A 21,058-nucleotide genomic window follows, 5' to 3' on the forward strand; every position below is an offset into this window, starting at 1 on the left:
AGCCCGCACTATCGGAAAAATCAAGGCGAGGTACTACTGGCCCGGCCTTACCTCTGACGTCACCCACTACGTCCGGAGCTGCCGTGACTGCCAGCGACGAAAAACGCCGCCGACAAGACCCGCCGGACTTCTGCAACCGATCGCCGTCCCATCGAGACCATTTCAACAGATTGGAATGGACCTTTTAGGCCCGTTCCCTACGTCACGATCACAGAACAAGTGGATTGTCGTAGCGACAGACTACATGACGCGCTACGCAGAGACCGCCGCTCTTCCGAGGGGGACTGCACAAGAAGTGGCGAAGTTCTTTATAAGCCAGGTTGTGCTGCGACATGGAGCCCCGGAAGTCCTAATCACAGACCGCGGAACGGCATTTACTGCGGAGCTGATGCAAGGAGTATTACGCTATAGCAACACGGATCACCGAAGAACGACGGCGTACCACCCCCAAACGAACGGACTAACAGAACGTCTGAACAAGACAATCGCAGATATGCTGTCAATGTACGTTGACGTTGAACATAAGACTTGGGACGAAGTGCTCCCGTATGTCACGTTTGCGTACAACACGGCTATCCAGGAGACGACACAGCTGACGCCGTTCGAGCTTGTCTACGGTAGAAGGCCGACTACGATGCTCGACGCCATGCTTCCGCACGTAGAAGACGACGACCTCAACGCCGACGTCCACGGATATCTTCAACGTGCGGAGGAGGCCCGCCAGCTCGCTCGAGTTCGTATAACGGACCAGCAGCTGGTGGATGCGGGCCGCTACAACCTCCGACGCCGAGACGCCGAGTACCAACCAGGGGATCGTGTGTGGGTTTGGACTCCCATCCGACGACGCGGACTCAGTGAGAAGCTCCTGCGAAGGTATTTCGGACCCTACCAGATTCTACGACGTGTTGGCCAACTTACCTACGAAGTGATCCCCGATGGTGACTCCGGCACATCACGACGACGCACGCGGCCTGAAGTCGTCCACGTGGTTCGCTTAAAACCTTTCTACGGACGATGACGAACTTTTATTTTCATTTGTTCGGACTGTCGCTTATGTTAGCATCGGGTCGATGCACTCTTAGAGGGGGGGGTAATGCCGCGAACCATACATTGGGTTTGTTTATTTGTGTTTTGCTTTTACCGCCCGGCTGCGCCGGTCTGTGTTATCTCTGCGCCAAGGGAAGCGCGTGTTCCATTCTTTCTTTCTGTGCCGCATGTGTTATCTGTTGTGATAGGGAGAGCATTCCGATCTAACGTGAACAGCCCAGAATAATCTTCTTGGATCTACTATGTTCTCGATGCGAATCGACGTTTCGAGAACCACGCGCGCCAAAAGATAAAAAGCCTGCAGTGCGGACGCCGGGGCATTCGATTCGACGTCACTCGCCTGTGCAAGTCACTTTGTTGACCGCTGCTTCGCCGCCTCTGTATTCTTTTGAGTTGTTAGGGGAGCACAAGTTCGCTCCAATAAACGTGTTTCTCATTCAACACCACTGCATCGTCCTTGTCTTCGTGACAATATCATCGTCCTAACCGAAAACTCGGCTCTGAAATCTTTCCCAATGCCTCTAACATTTTCATTTATCACTGCGAAAGAACCATGTTAGCGATTTCTAAGCGATTTCTAAGATAATTTGAGCGATTGCACAAGATCTTCCGTCACTTTGCGTGTAGGGTATGGGCTGAAGTCACTATCATTCATCAAAATGTTGAATTCGTGTTCGCAACAGAACTTCTTCTCCGCAGCCCACTCTCGTTAGTGACACAAGTAACATTGTCCGAAACGGTTTTCCTTCATCTCCTCTCTTCTAATTGGGTGATTTTAGATTTTCAAACATAGGTTGGCACGCCGAGCAGCCTCACGCAACATCGTTTGCTCAGGAGTCCTGGCATGCATTCAGTGTTTTCTATTACACAACTAGTTTCCGAGCCCAGAATGGTAACGTAAACCTGTGGAAACGCTATCGACCCCTAGGACATACTTGCCTTGAATAAGTGACCACTGCCTGCTCACATTTGGTATTCCAGCAGCCATTGTACAAAAGAAAGGAATTAGGCAAACTGTACACGTCTACATCGGAGCTGACTTCACCACTGTAAATAACGCTTTGCCGCAGTTCATTGAATTTTTCTTTAGAAGTTTTGATTATCGTTCGGTTAATGGTAGTAATGGAGGCGAAAAGCAAAAACGACCATTGGTCGAGATTTCGGCACACGTGAAACATCCCCAGGTAGTCGAAATTATTTCCCAGCCCTCAACAACGGCGCACCGTAGCCCAAACAGAGCTTCGGCGCGGTTTAACGTAGCTGGCCCAACGTTCATAAGCTAACCTAAAAGTACATTCTACACCACACTATAACCACCATCCCGCTTGCGTCATGGTGCAATATCCACCTCAAACGTTTAGCTAACAAAAAAAAAACGCCTTTATTACCTCGCTAATAGAAATTGAACAAACATAATGCGTGGGTCCGCCTGTAGCAATGCTTCAAATGCTTATATCACTGCCCTTAAAAATGCTAAATTGTATTTCCCTTCGACCGCCGATGCTGAAGAATAACTAACATATTTCGCCAAATTTTCTTGGTAGGCGTTTAAAATGACAAGATTCCTGAAACCCAAAGTGGTGCTGTCTTGCAGGCAGTTAACGTTTTCTTCAAATGCAAAGCAATTTTATCTACTGGTAACAAATCACCACGACTACACCGTCATTCCTCGAATATATATTATGATGTTTCAAATCGTTCATCACATAGATTTAGCATCACCACAAAATTTTTGAACAACACGTTCTCCACAGTTCAATTCTACTGGCAAAACATTGTCAAGAATCATTAGCATACAAAAAGGAGTCACATAAAATACTTTTTAAAGTTGGAACATTAATCATAGATCGTAATTTTCTGGGAAGGATTGAGTATTTTTCAACTAATCGTACCCACTTTGCTTCAGCTAATAGATACAACTCCCAACTACCCTACCAATGGTATTCCCCAAGGATTTGTACTTGGTCCCCGTTTATGTCTTATCTAATTTAACGACCTTCACAATACCGCAGCTCCTAATTTGCCTCTCTTCACGGACGGTTGCGTTTAATTCCTTGAAGGTACCATTCCTTATAAAGTGACACGTGAAATGCAACACTTCTAAACGTTCACAATCCTTCATACCTCGCACAGTTGTTGATTGGAATGCCCCACCAGCTCGCATTGTAACTTTAACCGATCCGATCAAATTCCAAGAAATTTACACTCTTACTTTGTATGTTATCTTCACTAAAAAGTGCTCTTGTAGGTTTGTTTATGCTCTTACTATTCGTCGCATTGTTCGTTTTCAATGTATCCCTCCCATCTATGTAATACCCTCCTTGTGAGTGCCTTTAGGGGTATTTTTGAATAATAATAAATAAATTTCGGGAAATTAACAGTGAAAACGATAGTCGGGTACCTCTACGTGATCTCTCTTCCGTTACTAACGGGTGTAATACTTGTCTGACTCAACTAAATACGATCTAATGTAGGATTGTGTATTTTTCTAGGGTTAGCGTGACCAGCACTTCACTTTAATTCCGTAAAGACCCGACAGGGGTTTGTTACATAAGGGGTTCTACTTACGTAAGACGTTCCTACTACCTCAACAACAACTGAACGCAACTGTTACAAATATCTGGGTGTCCATATTACCTTTAAAGTATCGCAGCATTCTCACGTGGAATACTTTGCTAATAACGGCGCTATAAAGTAGAGTATCCTTCAACAATGTGGCGCCCAAGTCATAACAACAATATTTGCAGTCTTGAAATGATTCAAAATAACTCTTCACGCTTCATAATTCAGAACTACAATCGTACAGCAAGCATCAGTACAATGAAGTCCAGTTTGAACCTGCCGTTATTAAAGAATCGTCGTAAAATTGCTTGCTTGAGCTTCTTTTGTAAACTGTACCATAATGATGCACTCCGCGATAAATTAATTTTCTCTGCGTCATAACCTTCACATCACAATCATGATGCTCATAAGGCACGTTTCGACACATGTTATACTAAAACGTTCGCTCAATAATTTATCCCCCGTACATCACGTGACTGGAACCACCTTCTGCAGAAATTGTATCCATTACTGATAACCGCGTTTTTAAACATATATGCGTTTCCGCGTTTCCTAGTCAGTACACCTAGCCGTCACCGGAGCTTGTTTATGGGTGTTATATCACAGCATAAATGTACCTAAAGCATACAAAACCACCCGAACTGAAATAAATAACAGCCAGAACGGGCCTGCAATGGTTGAAAACCAAGGTGTTCAACAGAAGTGTTCAAATTCAACAGAAAAATATTCAACAGAAGTAGCCGAAACCGACCTAAAAGGAGAAAACCCGCAAAAACGTACAAGAAGCAGTAGCTCAACCTGACCAAAAGGCAATGAAAATACTCGAAATCCCATTGATAATGCATAAATACGTCATAAATAGATCATATGCGCCATAACCAATGTTAATGTTCAGATATGACGAACCCTTGAAAATAAAAAAAAACGCGGTAACGGGATTTGAACCCTTCGCAGGAGCGGAACTACGACACTACGAGGCCTTTTTTTTCTCTGTCTCTTTAGTGCATGGAAATTTTAGAAAACTTTACAAAAACTCAGACGAGACACCTAACACACGATATAAACATACCAGGCAGCAAAGAGCAAGGACATCAGTCGAACAAATATCGGCACCATTTCAAAACTCAGGCAAGCAAACACACGCATCTAAAAGAGGCAGCCACTCTGGTGGATCACTCTGCGCAGTATAAACGCTCCGCACCAACGGCGCCTGTTCCCGAAAAATGCACTTGGTCGGCCTAGGGGATTCCGCATGCCGATCAGTCATGCGGCACTTCCACAAGCTAAACAATCCTAGGAGAACGAAAACGCCATATGGCGCCCGATTAACATCTTCAAATGGAAGGACGCGAATGGGGTACGTGGTGCTGTCAATGTCCTTTTTGAGTGTCCGCTGTAAAACGTTCCAGAAGAACACAGCGTCCCGGCACAACGCAAAGCAATGATCCATTGTCTCTGGTCGATTACACAGGCGACAACTGTACGACCAAGGAACAGACATTCCCTTGGAAGAATATTGGAAGACATTCCCTTGGAAGTGTGGAAGAATATTTTTGTATTTGGCGGGATACACATGCTCATTACGCGTTTTAAAACATTGCTTTTCATGCGGCCTAAGTAAGGCTGGAGATAAACAGGCACCGGGAATAGGCTTTCAATAAGAGTGCTCGTCATAGTTTTCCTTGACATGCTGAACAGATATTCGAAGGAAAACCGCGAGGTAAGATAGTTAAATGACTCCACGACTTCTTTGAGAAAGCCATACGAGACCAAGCGGTTCTGAGCGATTAAATTGAGGACCACATGCACGAGGACATAGCTTCAAACATGCCCCTAGATAACGCCATGCGTAGCTCGGCTGTGCTGACTACGAAACGCCTATACGTCCTTTTTAACGACACCTTAGCTATCATTTTATAATATGGTGAATTTATTTCGTGTAACAAGCTGACGGCTTTATTCTTTTTAAATAGACGTATTGTAACCACGCCCCTCTTCAATTCGTTCCTGTCCTGAGAATAAATAAATTAATTACCTAAATTATGATTAGTTCGGCTTCCTTGCTACGGTGAAACGAGTTGGAGTTTAGTTTTGAAAAAGGCCATATTAGGCTAGCATGCGGCGGCCAATTTTCTGATGCAGACGAAAAGCAAAAAGGCCCGTGTGTCCGAGAATTAGTCGCACGGTAAAAATCCCCAGGGGGTCAACGGCGCGCCTCATCGCCTGTGTAGCGGTGGCGCGTTAAACCTCATAACCAATCAAACCAAACCTATCCTAGGCTCATTTTTAAGTGCCTAAGAAGGTGCTGCCGATAAGAAGCGGGGAATTCTTAATGTGAGCTTTGGGTAATGGATTTATTTTTAAGAAATCATTAGAGCTCTTTAACGCGATCCTACGACGTCCGCGTGACCAGGCTTGCGACGGTACCCAAGATGGGCGGCGGAATCAAGAAATGAATGCAAAAAAATAAAATGGGGAGAATTTGGGTCTTGGATTCCTGCTACAGCCGACGCGGCGTGGCAAATGCTTCGCCTAACAAGGCTGACTGGCCAAGCTCCTCAATCACTGCAAACCAGAGGGGGGAAAACGACGAAACAGGAAAATCATCATGACGATGATGATGAGAGGACGGAGTCACTCCAGGCACAGTATATTTTGGTGCCTCTGCTGCAATAGACTCTGGAGCGTCCACTTCAGCGCAAGTAGTAACACGTGTTCACCCATGGGAGCACGCCTCCGAAGAAGGTGCAAGGGAACCCAAAAATGCTATCCAGATGTAAAAAAGGCAGGTGCTCATTGAAACCACCGTCGGCCAGCGCCTCGCAGCCGTTGCTACGCGAAGATTACACGCCAAACCTATATCCCTCTTCACAGTGAACTAATTATTTATGAGAAGTAAATAAAACTCGCCGTAATGATGAAGTCGTGTGACCAGTTAATTTCAGTATGGAGAGCTGAGAGCATTTTACACTAGGTCTCAAGCGAGCGCTAGCGATTCTTTGTCGACGCGATTTCCGTGGATGAACGCTCTATGGGGAAACTGCGACATATACAGCTTTGCTGCAAATAGTAAATTATTTTTAAACAATAGCACTTTTTTTTGCTAGATGGGAATCACACTCCGTGGCCAGTCGAGGTACATCCGGCACCAGTGAGACCGTAGGTGACTCACTGAAGGTGGGCTTTGGCAATGTCCTTTTTTACCCCTTTCTCGAAGCATGCTCCCGCGTATCCCATAAGCACTCACGTCTAACGTTACCATATTTTTTCGAACATATTCTTTCGAATCGAGGATGGCCAAAAAGCAACTCCAGCCAATACCCACCATCCACCGCCCAGAAGTGTCGCTTCGGTGTGCTTACACACTCCCATTAATTCTCCTAGTTTTCATAAACGACTTACCTGTACACGGGCCGCGGAACCACCTAGCTTGGCCTGATGATGTGAGAACGCATGAGCAGCCATTCTTTCTGAGTTTTATCGCCGAGACAGAGCCATCGAAATAAAATTTTGCCTACGTCACCTGCGCGCGCCCAAAGCTTGATACACCTGACATCCATCGCAGCCTTTGCATGTCCTTGGAAGCCATGCAAAATAACGCCGCCCACCTTATCATCTCGCAATGCTTATCTGAGTGCGGTATCAAAGCCCTCAAATTGCCCCTTTCGCTTTCGACAATCTAGTAGCCCCGCCGTGATACCTGCCGTTTATGATCACTTTACAGCGCATACTACCGTTCTAAATCCCGAATATCAGCACGGATGAACCCCACACGTCCAATAGCTCGTACATTCATGCGTAGATAAGAAGTAAATAGCCTCTTATCGCCAACGCAATAGCTATCTGGGGATTTCTACCTGACAGCATGCATAACGCGGAAGAAGACGAAAGAACACTGGAACGGGCAAGCTGACTTCTTTCGCCTTTCTGGCTAGACGCAAAAAAGTTGTTCGTATAACTTTTCGAGAAAAGTTATACGAACAAGCTGGAAAGTTCTCCTTGATCACTCATGCACAGGCCGCAGGCTATTTTATCAAAATTTCTGTTTCATGGTTGCCGACCTGCTTCGCAACACCAACTTGTGACTTATTACGCCCGTTGCTGTTTATTGCTTATCTTTATATTTCCCTGCATGCCGAAACAACTCCGTCCGGTGTATACAGAAACTCGCGAGCGCGAGAAAGCGTGCCGCGCGGCGACCGCCCATCGCCGTAGTCATCGAGTAGCGACCAGTGCGCCACGGGTACGTCGCACCAAAGACGTTGACGACAAATCTGTGAGGCCATCCATACTTACAAAGCACATGCAGCCGGCTAAACCTCCCACTGCCTGCTACAGTTATTTTGTCACTCGGGGCGAAGGAACTGGGATTCTGCCACGGGGATCTTTGCCGTGCGTTGCACTCATTCTTCCCGAAATCAGGCCGTCTGCCGTGTTAGTCATCATTTGGCCCTGCTGGATTGCCCTGTCAAGTGTATGCGCGCCCAGCTCACTGCTTCGTCTGTACCACTTTCTTCGTGTTTCTTACTTCCAATTTTCATTAAATGGTGTTCGTTTTTATCTGTTTTATTTCTTTCTTTCTCTAATTTTATTTCTCTAGTCATCTACTGCTACTCCACCCTATTATTTAAATATTTTTCTGTCCCTACAATTACATTATTCCTTTCGGTAAGGAACCACCGCCGTTTTGCTCTATTAAATGTTTCTTCTCTCTCTCTCTCTCTCTCTATCCTTTCGGTAAGGCGCCCATTTACTGGCCTGAGTGGGTGGGGCGTGAGCGGGGCCTGAGCACGTACGTACCCATTTCACTGGAACCACCACCACTACCACCTTCACGATCCACACGTGGAGACGGCCACCGGACCAGCTGGCAAAAAAGTCGAGGTCTACACAGGTGAGGACGCGCTCCAAGAGGATTTGCCCTTCGCGGCTGCGCCGCCGGGAGACGACGAGGAAAGGGAGTACGAGGATTTCTACTGAATAAAACACTGTACATACTTTAGTGGGCTTTGCTTTACAGCGCCGCCCAAGAGGCCTCTTAACTGCCGGGGTCCGGCTGCTCCCTCTCTCCGGGGATGGGGAGAAGCAAGGTCGACCCCCTGCTATGCTTGTTCTCCAGCCTTGCACCACTAGTTCAAGCTGCGCCAATGTTTGCTTTCGACAGGAATATTGATCCCACTGCCAGAATGATTTCTATATCGAATGAGTTTGCATGAGTCATTGGATGTCGACATTATGTATCGTATCCCACCAGGACGGGCTTAATTGTCGCAATCCGGAGTTCCACACCGATACTGACCCCTCCCGCCTCACATTATCTCAACCACAGGTTTGGGTAAGTGCATCTGTCTCCGTGTACTCTCTCATGTGCTGCTTCATGTACTCTGGAAAATACTGCTCAGAATGGCCCACCTCCTTCCACGTAGCACACTACACACAATTTTTCTTTCTAGACATGGGCGTCGCCATTTTACTTTTTTTGACCAGACAGTAGCGCCGTCTATGAGCCAAAGCCCCAACCGCCATGCTAAGCTCTTAAGTGCTCCGTTCTTCCCGTGCGTGTGATCGGTATCCATGGGTTAGGCTATGTTCACACTACCGGCGCAAAAGCTATATATATCGTGATCTATGGACGTAAAAAACAGCATGTCACGCAGTTCAGTTGGCTAAGGTTTGAAATGACGTCACGCTTTAACGTTATTACGAGAGTTGCGGCAACAGCCTGAAGCCGGCGTAACTAAACGAGCCGTTGTGGTTTGGCATTAAGTTAGCGTTGCAATGCTTTTGTGTGTGTTTAGTTTTGTTTGATTACCTGCGGAAGAACCCCAGAGTGGATTTGGGGTCATAATTCGGTGCTAGCTTGGGCGCTGCAGCGAGCTGCGGTAGCAGTGGTGGTGGTGCCGGTGGCACTCCGTCATTTATTGAGGCGAAAACTACCGCTGCCACGTGCTACCGGGAAGTAAATAATTATGTTCAATGCCGCCTTGCTTGTGATGTTCGCCGATTAGGCTTGTCTACCGAAGCGGAGACGACAAATGCGGAGCGAGCGCTACGTCTGTCTCGGTGGCCCGCGCTCGCGATGGGCTCTAGAGGAAGCGATTACCACACTGTTCACATCACACCGCAGTATGATTCTACTGAATCAGAGTTATGACGATTGCTGGTTAGTATAAATTACTGCGAAGAAAATCGACACAATCGCAGAAAATACTATTCCAAAGTTATGATTATGCTAGCGCACTGCCGCTCGAAGCGGATCTTTGCCGATCCTCTGCTTGTACTATGGATGCCTTACGTAGACAGCAACGGCTGTTTTGTAATTGTAGTACTTCAGATTCCGTGACAACGCAAAAGGACGAGAAATGTTTCTTCTTTCCCACGTTGCTTCCAGGTTGAGCTACTTTCCGTATAAAACGTTCGCATATCCGGAATTCCACATTGCGCTGTCTGCTTATCTTGCAATCCACCAGCAGGGGGCCGCAGAGACAGTGGTGCCTTCATGTCGTTTCGCAGTTTAATGTGTTCGCCTAAGAAATAAGTAACCACCGTAATTTTTAAACGTTTTAGTTTGGATGTCATGAGGATTGTTTATAACGCCAATTGGTTATGATTGACCGAACAGTGTACGTCATTTTGAATTAATTACAAAGAAACAGAAATCATTTTAGTGTTATATTGTTAATGATCACGTTCTACTACAATTACTTCTAACTTTTATTAAGGGGGCCCCGTTTTGTCACGCTTAGTTGTCACAGCCTTGTGTGTGAAAGTGGATTTCGTCGCATTCGCTGCCGTCCAAGAGCATCACTCTGACAGGACAGTGTGTCGTTGGTACGAAGTTTTCGCGGTTTATCCATGACGTACATCGGTGTCTCAACTCGGTGTCGACGGGTAGGCGATGCAGCATAAACAGGCAACCGCATATCATTTTCGCCACTCCATGTCATGCGCACATGCGGCCGGCGTTTCTTTTTTTCTGATTTTCCCACGACCACATAGTGGTGGCAAAACGAAGTCAGAGCCTTGAAAGGCATCGCAGAATGGTATTTAACAGCTGAAAGTGCGGCAAAAACTAAGCGCATGCTAACGAACGCTCTTGCACTACACAGAGGAGCACACCGCGCCGAGCGATTACCAGACCCGTGCGCGCAGCAACACTGCCCATTCAAAAATGGCTTATGGGCGTCTACTGAAAAATTTATGGTGAGCTATGGCCGCCTATGGGTCCCTATGGTTACCCATAAAAGGGCATAAATTAGGCTATAGCCAGCTATTGAAGTTATTATGCATCCTGCACTAAAGAATGTACACCATACAATTCTCTTTAGATAATTATAGAACATCCTAATGTGTTTAGTCTACAGAGTCACAGCTATTTGGTTACTGTAGCCAGCTAAAGAAATATGTATGGCTTTAGTTCTATAGACCATCCCCGACAAAGTTCTTTTGGCTGGCTATAGACCATTGTTTAGCTTTAAGTCTACAGACTTGAAACCATTCAGCTGTCTTTTGCCAGCTATTGGAAAAATGTGTCCTAAACCTAAAGATAGAAAGCCATAAAAGCTCATTTGGCTGGCTATACGCCGTTCTTTCGCTCTAAGTCTACAGACTTAAAACCATTCAGCTGTCGTTTGCCAGCTATAGGAAGGAATTTGTGCTAAAGCTAAAGAGAGACAGCCATTAAAGCTATTTTAGCTGGCTATCGGCCGTTGTTTAGCTCTAACTCTACCGGCTCAAAAACATTCAGCTGTCATTTGCCAGCTATTGAAAAGAATTCGTCCTAAAGCTAAAGCGAGAAAGCCATAAAAGCTCATTCGGCTCGATATAGGCCATTGTCTATCTCTAAGTCTACATACCTGGAACCATTCAGCTGTTTTTTTTTTTTTTTGCCAGCTACTGGAGAGAGTTTTCCCTAAAGCGAAAGAGAGGCAGCCATAAAAGCTTCTGCAGCTGGCTACAGCGCGATATATAACTGTAAACCTTTAGGCGTGTGACAATTAAGCAACATTTAGCCGGCATTAGGAAAGCGTTTGGCGCAGATTTTAAAGGCCTGCATCCATAAAAGCTTCCTTAGCTAACTACATAGTGACATAAGGCTGCAAGTATCCAGCCGCCATAGAACAGTGTTAGCCTATAAAGGTATAATTCGAGCAACCATTAGGTTTTAATTTGACTTAAGACGCGAAATTCCTATAGCTACATCTACAACACAGATTGAATAACGATGATGAGGTTGATCGGCGGGTTATATGAAAGGAAGGGACTTCCCGAGACCCTATCAGTTATTGTTGTCAATTGCCAAAGCGTAAAGAATAAGGTTAACGAGTTTGATACCCTGATTCGAATTTCGCAACCCGATGTTGTTTTCGGAACTGAATCTTGGCTAGATGAACATATTTCAGATAATGAAGTTTTTCCAACAGGTTACACAGCCTACCGCAAAGACCGTAATACGCACGGTGGGGGTGTGTTCATTCTGATTCGAGACGGCATACCAACCGTACCAATACAGAGCTAAGACAACAACTCCGAATCGGTTTGGTGTAGAATAACGCTTTCTCAAGGGAACGGTTTAGTTTTGGGATCCTTTCATCGGCCTCCTGGTAACTCTAGTGTGTTACCTTTGGTTAGTTTGTCTAAAACCCTTTCGGCTCTTTCCTCCGAACCCATTATAATTGCAGGTGATTTTAACATGCCTGATGTTGAATGGTGCAATTTTCGTCCAGTTGAAAATAGTCGGTCAAAACTTCATTCTGCTTTTTGCGAGCTTACCAGAGTTTATGACCTTTTCCAGTTTGTTAACTTTCCAACACGACTGGGTTCGGAAAGTGATAGCGTCCTGGACCTGCTTTTTATGAATCGTAATACTTTAATGAAGTCGGTTGTTCTAACTCCAGGCATAAGTGATCACGATGTTGTTGCGGCTACCATAGATTGGAAAAAGATAGAAATCAGTAGACCTCGTTGACGAAAAGTTTTCGCATACGATAGAGGCAGGTTGGATGCCATCAATTCTGAACTTGATACATATCTTCTGATGTTTATCCAATGCTGTCAGTCCAATGACATTGAAATATTGTGGGGGTTGTTTAAAGAAAAACTGTTGTCTCTGGTAAACGTTTATGTCCCTTCGAAAATAGTAAATTTCAATCGTCGTGGTGATAAACCTTGGATTACTAAAGATATACGTGCGTCAATTAAACGGAAGGCTAGGGTGTACAAAGATTATTGTCGCACGCGAAGTGCTGATTTATTTAGAAAGGTTAGCTCTAGCCTGAAGACGCAGATAAAGCTGGCGAAGCGCGAATATTTATCGTCCCTTAATAGCAAAATCAGAACAAATCCAAAGGAAGTATGGCGTTATGTTAAAAGTAACAAAAAAGACAACAGTGGAATTCCCTTTATCATGCACAATGACGAACTTCGTAAAGATGATATGAGTAGAGCAGAATGCTTCAATGCGTATTTTCAATCCGTTTTTTCTCCGCCAAGCCCGATATCTCCCGTTACGACACTCAGGTCGTTACCAGCATTGAATGATATCATAATTACTGAATCAGGTATAAGAAACCTTTTGAATAAGCTGAATCCCCAGTCTGCGCATAGTCCCGACGGTATTTCAAACCACTTCCTTAAACGTTGTGCTGATCACATAACTCCATTTCTAGCCGCATTGTATGACGTATCGATAGGGTCTGGAAAATTGCCGCAAGAGTGGAAGTTAGCCAATATCACGCCTTTGCACAAATCCGGTGACCGTGATAAAATATCTAACTATAGACCGGTATCACTAACCCCCGTTTGTTGCAAGACACTGGAGCACATAATTTATTCTTGCCTTATAAAACACCTTCAAGATAATAATTTTTTCACTCCGTCTCAACATGGTTTTCGCGCAGGCCTTTCTTGTGTTACACAGCTAACCGAATTCGTACATGACATAGCTTCATCATTCGATCAGGGCATTCAATTGGACGCTGTATTTTTGGTCTTCAAAAAAGCTTTTGATGTCGTCCCCCACAGTCTTTTGCTGCATAAGTTGTCGTTTCTTGGTATTCCTAAAACCCTGATAGACTGGATTAACGATTATCTCAGCGACCGTAAGCAATGTGTTGTGATAAATGGTGTCTTCATGAACAGCTGATGTACTGTCCGGGGTGCCACAGGGGTCGGTTCTGGGGCCGCTTCTTTTTTTTAATTTTTATCAATGATTTTCCACTGGGTTTGAAATGTACAGTGAGGCTTTATGCTGATGATTGTGTTTTGTATTGCCCAGTCAAGTGTGTTGATGACACTACAGTACTGCAGTCTGACCTCGATAAGGTTGTGTCTTGGTGTGCTCAGTGGCAAATGAGTTTAAACCTAACTAAATGTCTTCATGTGCAATTTACTAACAAAAAAAGGTAGTATCCACGTCTTATTACTTAAATTCCTGCGTAGTACAAAAGGTAAATCAAGTAAAGTATCTTGGCGTAACATTCACGGCAACACTAGATTGGACCAGTCACGTAGATTTAATCACAGCCAAGGCTTCGCGCCTAATTCATTTTTTCCAAAGAAATTTCAGCGACGCGCCGCAAACACTAAAGGAAACCCTCTATATTACAAATGTGCGCCCAATTCTAGACTATGGTTGTGTTTCTTGGGACCCTTTCACGAATGTACTGAAAGAAAAGTTGAAGAGGGTACAAAAAACGGCTGCCAGGTTTGTAACAGGTAATTACGATTTCAGAATAAGGTCTTCTGGAATTCTTCAGGCCCTGGGATGGAAACCCCCTTGTGGACGACGGAAAGTTCAAAGACTTAAATTTCTATATAATATATATCATGGTAAGACTGGAATAAATAAAGAGCGGTATTTAAAGACGCCTAGTTATATGTCCGAACGGAAAGATCACTTATATAAAATCGTCGATTGAATGTCCTTAAAGGAGCCATGAAGAGAAAACAAAAGTTTGTTTTATTCGAAAGATTAGGTGTTTCATAGTACCCCAAGCGCTTTCCCGGAAGCAAATGATGCTTTATTCACTGAGAAATAAGGCAATTTAAGCCAAAATTTTAAATCTCCCGCTAAAATTGCACATTTGGTGACGTGAGCAATGGTGTCACACGGGCCGGTCCATGAAACAGATACTTAGTATGTCGACTCCATATAGCACCCACACGCGGGAGTCGACCGAGACGGCGGCCATTTTAAAAATGCTAGTAAAACCTAGTGCACCCGCAGCCCTAGTCATGGAATCGCCTGATCCGGAGAACAAAACTCTCGCCGAGGAGCTCGGGCTTGCATTTAACAACCTCACACCACTTGAACGCTCAACGCTTCTAAGTGCACGAGCGGCAAGAGTTGTGGGATACGCGGTGGACGGAAAAGCGACCATTCCGCGATAGCCACAACAGACGAACGCCCTGCCGTCGGCACCGCTGCCTCGTCAGCGCCGTCGCCACGGACGAATACAGACTGGTACGTATGTGCCGTATTTTTATTACGGTTAATAATAGTTCAACTTCAGTAGCAGTATCGCTTATGCCAGTTGGCCGGTGTCGTGTATGGAAAGCCGTTCGCGCGAGCTCTCTGCTTCGACCAGAAAGATACGAGCGTCAATGCGCGGTGTTTACGGCATTTTTCCTCCAAGGTCAGAGCGCCTCGAACCCGAAAATTCGTCTGCGCGACGGCGAGATGTCGAGCTCGGCCAGGCGGTTGTTTCGTACGCATTGGCGCACACGCTTGCGTGTTCGTTCGGAACTTCAACCGTTTACTCCACCGTTCTTTGTCATAAAAAGAATGTGCAGTATGTTTCACGGGCATTTAGCTCGCTATGCAAACTGTAAGCCCTGCCTAACATGCGTTTGCTTTTGCCGGCCTCCGCCAATCGCAGAGCTTAGCCCATTTGACGGCATAGGTTCTGTTGCGGGAAATGAGCTGGTGGGTCGCATGACCATTCCCGTTTTTCCTAATTATGTAGCTTATTTGAGCGAAGTTTGCGTTATAAGTGGTGTCGTTATGGTTCTAACGAGGCAATCTTTCGAATGAACCAAACTTGTGTTTTCTCTTCATGGCTCCTTTAAGCTGTCGATTGAATGTCCTTAAATACTCTTTCCAAACTCTATTAGCGACTGGAATGCGCTAAAAATACCAACATTCTCTGATTTTAATTTCCTAACAGCCATTGAAACAGCATTTTGAGTTGCTGAAATGGCCCATATATTTAACGTTGGCTTTGTACTTCTCGTGGTTGTTGATTTTTGATATGTATAATTACTGCTTTCTTTGTATAATCTTGTGTTTTGTACTGTTGTTACAATGCTGTACTGCAAGTATTTAGATTTCTCATGTATAATGTTATGCATGATTTTAGTTCCGTTACAATTTTGCTGTTTGTATTCTATTTTCTACTGTAACCCCCCTACAACAATGCCCAATGGGCGATGTAGGTACTTGAAATAAATAAATAAATAAAAAAATAAACACAGATTGAATAACGATGATGAGGTTGATCGGCGGGTTATATGAAAGTATTTGTTCAATAATATTAGGTAGTTATTATACCACCAATACGGAAAAAGTACAATTAAAGGCACCTACTGATTAACGCTCAACTTCAGGTTGCAACTTTGGATACTACGCGTAGGCCAACGTTGCAAATGAACGTTGACGGAAAGACGTATAAATTCGGAGAATTCTTCCTCTGGGGCCCTTCGCTGACGCGGTCAAGTAAACGAGCAGGCTTCTCTGAAAACGGCTGTCTCAGCGTCGAAGCAAATTGGAAAGAACTTTCGCGGCCCATGGTACGTGTGGGCACAGTCAGAAATATTGCCGCGAACCATGCATGGGTTTGTTTATTTATTGTTTGTTTTTACTGCCTGGCCACGCCCAGCTGTGTTATCTGCGTTCCAAACGAAGCGCGTCCTACATTCTTTACTTTTATGCCGCACGGGCTATCAGATTCAGATAAGCAGACTGTTTCGCCCTAACGTCACTAGCCCAGAATAATCTTCTGTGATCTACAATGTTCTGGATGCGAATCGACGTTTCCAGAAACACTTGCGCCGAAAGATAAAAACCTGCAGGACAGACGCCATGGCATTCATTCGACGACACTCACCTGTGCTAGTCACTCTGTTGACCGCTGCTTCGCCGCCTCTGTATTCTTTTGACTTGTTAGGGGAGCATAAGTTCGCTCCAATAAACTTGTTTCTCCTTCAAGACAACTGCGTCGTCCTTGGCTTCGTGATATCTGGTGGAGGTGCTGGGTACTAAGCCTTTATGCTCTCTACGACATCTGGAATCCGCCAAGCCAGTGCAACCAGAGAAAGCCACCGACTGCAAGGATTGCTACCCGAGTTCGGTCTTCTGCCAGAAGGGCCCAAGAGAAGGAACGCTGCAACCAACACCATGGTGCAAGAAATAACGTCGCCAATCATCCTGCAGCAGCCCCGAGAACCGCCATCGTTCCGCGCATCCCCCGGAGAAGACCCTGAGGACTGGTTGGAGAAAGTGGAGCGCGTCCGCATCTTTAACAGGTGGTATGACCTTCGCCCACCTGCACCCTATCGTCACGAGGTCCCCTCTCGCCGGCCCGACCAAGTGCGGCGCAACCCCCCGCCCCAAGGAAGACCGACGTGTGGCGAACGTCCGACAATCGTCCGCTGTGCTACCACTGCGGAGAGGCCGACCACATCTACCGTCGCTGCCCCTACAGGAGGGTCGGTTTGCGAGGGTTCTCCGTCGACGCACTCCGCCACCGAACTGGCCAGCGCCCATCGGAGATCGAAGAGTACCTGTCCAACACCAGCCGTCGAACAGCCCGTTTCAACCGTTCGCCGTCGCCCTACCCATACCAGTGGCCAATGCACCGTAGCAATGCTGAGTTCTCACGTTGAAGGTCCCCCAGCCCACGCGGGGGAAACTAAAGGAAGCAACTTCTGGAGGTGAAGTTGCTCTACGGCGGAAAACTGGAAACCCTCCAACGACGCAAGGACGCGCCGTAGACACCGATTCACGACAAGCCCTCATTCCGACGACCCGACCTAACCCTGACGAGACTCCCGAACACGACGACAGCTACACGGTGCGACGCGTACCCGACATGACCGAGACTGCCGCTGAGAAGACAACAACGACGCACAGTGCCCGACCGTCAACACGCACAAGCCGAGACGCGACGCCCCGACGCACCCGGAACTCGAGGAAGGCGGCGTCCGAAGTCCAGTTGTCCATCGACGGCTATGACGTAGTCGCCCTCATCGTCACGGGAGCCGGCTACTCGGTAATGAGTGGGTCATTCACGTCTAAGCTGAAGAAAGTTACGACAAGATGGGACGGTCCACATATACGAACAGCAGGAGGCCACCTCGTGACGCCAAGTGGAACGTGCACATCGCGCGTCACCATAGACGGCACGACGTACCCAGCGGCGTTCGTAATTTTGCCTACTGCTCCCGCGATGTAATTCTCGGAATGGACTTTTTGACGGACAACGGCCCAATAATCTATCTGCAGACGAAGTCGATAACTTTTTCCTCCGATCACTCTATGACGCCGGAATCAAACCCTGCACACCGTGCAGCTGTAAGGATCGCCGATGACCACGTCACCCTGCCACCCCGCGCAAGCTTGATGGTCACCGTCTACTGTGAAGGTGCTGCTCCCGACGTACATGCTATCGTGGAGCGTGACAAAAGGTTGCTTCTCGACCGCGGTGTGTCTGTCGCAAGAGGCATTGCGCGGTTTAAGCAGCGCAAACCCCATGTTTTAGTCACCAATTTCACTGAGGAGTACCAGCATTTAAACAAGGGCGCTTCAATTGCATTCCTCGAAGAAACGCAACAAGCAAGGGACGAGGTCGCTGTAGCCGACTTTGAACACGCACCCGACGATACTTTCAAGCTTCCGCATCCCTTCGACGTGAATCCGGCGCTACCGCAAGAAGAAAAGAACAAGTTATTGGCTTTGCTGCGTCGCTGCAGCGGGGGTTTTTCGTCAATCTCCAAGTTACGCCAGACACCTCTGACGAAGCACCAGATAATAACCGAGGATGGAGCCCGACCTACCCGACAGTCACCATACCGCGTCTCTTCGCACGAGCGCGAAACCATCCGGACTCAAGTCGATGAAATGCTCAACGACGACATTATACAGCCATCAAAAATTCTGTGGGCGGCGCCGGTCGTACTCGTGAAGAAAAAAGACGGCACACTGAGGTTCTGCGTTGACTACCGGCGATTGAGCAAGATCACCAAAAAGGACGTGTACCTCCTGCCACGAATCGACGACGCCATCGACCACCTCTGCCACACGAAGTATTTCTCATCGATGGATCTAAAGACAGGCTACTGGCAAATTGAAGTGGACGAGAGAGATCGAGAGAAGACTGCATTCATAACCCCGGACGGCCTATACTAGTTCAAGGTGATGCCTTTTCGGCTATGCACGGCACCAGCAACGTTCCAAAGAGTCATGGATACTGTGCTAGCTCGCCTGAAGTGGCACACCTGCCTCGTATACCTCGACGACGTTGTGGTATTCTCACGAACTTTCGACGAACACCTTGCAAGGTTGCAGTCTGTACTCGAGGCCATCCGTACGTCGAGGTTAATGCTGAAGCCTGAAAAGTGCTGCCTCGCGTACGAGGAACTTAAGTTTTTGGCCAATGTCGTCAACGCCGCGGGAGTCCGGCCTGATCCGGCGAAAACTTCCGTCATAGCGAACTTCCCAAGACCGAAAGATAAGGAGGGCGTGCGGAGATTTCTCGGACTATGCGCATACTACAGGCGCTTCGTCGCAAACTTCGCCCGCATTGCAGAGCCACTCACCCGCTTGACGAAAGATATCACCCCTTTCAGCTGGAGAAATTCCCAAGGAACAGCCTTCTGCGAGCTGCAACAATGCCTGCAAAGCACGCATGTGCTCGCGAATTTCGACGAAAATGCCGAAACGTAAATGCACACGGACAGTGATATAGGCTTGGGTGCCGTCCTCTTGCAAAAGCAAAGCGCGTGCGAGAAAGTAATCGCCTATGCCAGCCGTGGTCTGTCCAAGGAAGAAAGAAACTACTCAGCTTCTGAGAAAGAGTGCCTCGCTATTATATGGGCCATTTCAAAATTTCGCCCATACGTGTATGGAAGACCATTCAAGGTTGTTACAGACCACCATGCGCTGTGTTGGCTCGCCAATTTGAAGGACCCCTCTGGCCGTCTTGGTAAATGGAGCTTACGCCTGCAAGAATTCGACGTTACAGTAGTATATAAATCCGGGAGGAAACACTCCGACGCCGACTGCCTGTCCCGTGCCCCCGTCGACCCACAACCACAAGACTCCGATGAAGACAGCGCGTTCTTCGGAGTCGTGACTGAGAGCGACCTGGCCACCCAGCAGCGTGCCGACTCCGATCTACGCGTCATGATCGACTACCTCCAAGGATGCAACGTCGCCGTGCCCAGGGCCTTCAAACGCAACTCACCTGCATTCAGCCTGAAAACCTCCGTCCTCGTGAAGAAGAATTTCAGCCCCGGAACAAGAGCAAATTATCTCCTTGTGATCCAGGCAGATCTTCGTGACGAAATTTTGGAAGCGTGCCACGACGACCCGTCTTCCGGACATCTTGGCACAGCTCGCACAATAGGGAAAATCAAGGCGAAGTACTACTGGCCCCGCCTTGCATCCGACGTCACCCACTACGTCCGGAGCTGTCGTGACTGCCAGCGACGAAAAACGCCACCGACGAGACCCGCCGGACTTCTGCAGCCGGTCGGCGTCCCATCTAGGCCCTTCCAACAGATTGGAATGGACCTTCTGGGCCCGTTCCCTACATCCCGATCCGAGAACAAGTGGATTGTTGTAGCGACAGACTACATGACGCGCTACGCAGAGACCGCCGCACTTCCGTGGGGGACTGCACAAGAAGTCGCAAAGTTCTTCATAAGCCAAGTTGCGCTGCGACATGGAGCCCCGGAAGTCCTAATCACGGACCGCGGAACGGCCTTTACTGCGGAGCTGATGCAAGCGATATTACACTACAGCAACACGGATCACCGAAGAACGACCGCGTACCACCCCCAAACAAACGGACTAACGGAATGCCTGAACAAGACAATCGCGGATATGCTGTCAATGTACGTCGACGTTGAACATGTGACTTGGGACGAAGTGCTACCGTACGTCACCTTTGCGTACAACACGGCTATCCAGGAAACTGCGCTGATGACGCCGTTCGAGCTTGTCTACGGAAGACTGCCGACTACGATGCTCGACGCCACGCTTCCGTACGTAGAAGACGACGACATCAACGTTGACGTCCAAGGATACCTTCAGCGTGCGGAGGAGGCCCGCCAGCTGGCTCGAGTTCGTACAACGGACCAGCAGCTGGTGGATGCCGGGCGGTACAACCTCCGCCGCCGAGACGCCTAGTACCACCCTGGGGATCGTGTGTGGGTTTGGACTCCCATC

The 21,058-nt window shown here is 47.2% G+C and overlaps 1 protein-coding gene across 3 annotated transcripts in view; it reads right to left on the minus strand.

The window, feature by feature from the left end:
• The window catches only part of LOC144164202 (organic anion transporter 3-like), a 121,799-nt gene extending 114,650 nt beyond the window's left edge, over positions 1 to 7,149 (minus strand). For all 3 annotated transcript variants that reach the window (XM_077694717.1, XM_077694715.1, XM_077694713.1), the window contains exon 1: positions 7,012 to 7,149. The gene's annotated coding sequence lies outside the window, so the exon portion shown is untranslated. The remainder of the gene's footprint in view (positions 1 to 7,011) is intronic.
• Between the last annotated feature and the right edge of the window lie 13,909 nt (positions 7,150 to 21,058).

This window comes from Haemaphysalis longicornis, unplaced genomic scaffold (assembly GCF_048455015.1).
Source record: "Haemaphysalis longicornis isolate Haplotype H1 unplaced genomic scaffold, Haemaphysalis longicornis Haplotype H1 scaffold_13, whole genome shotgun sequence".
Lineage (NCBI taxonomy): Eukaryota > Metazoa > Arthropoda > Arachnida > Ixodida > Ixodidae > Haemaphysalis > Haemaphysalis longicornis.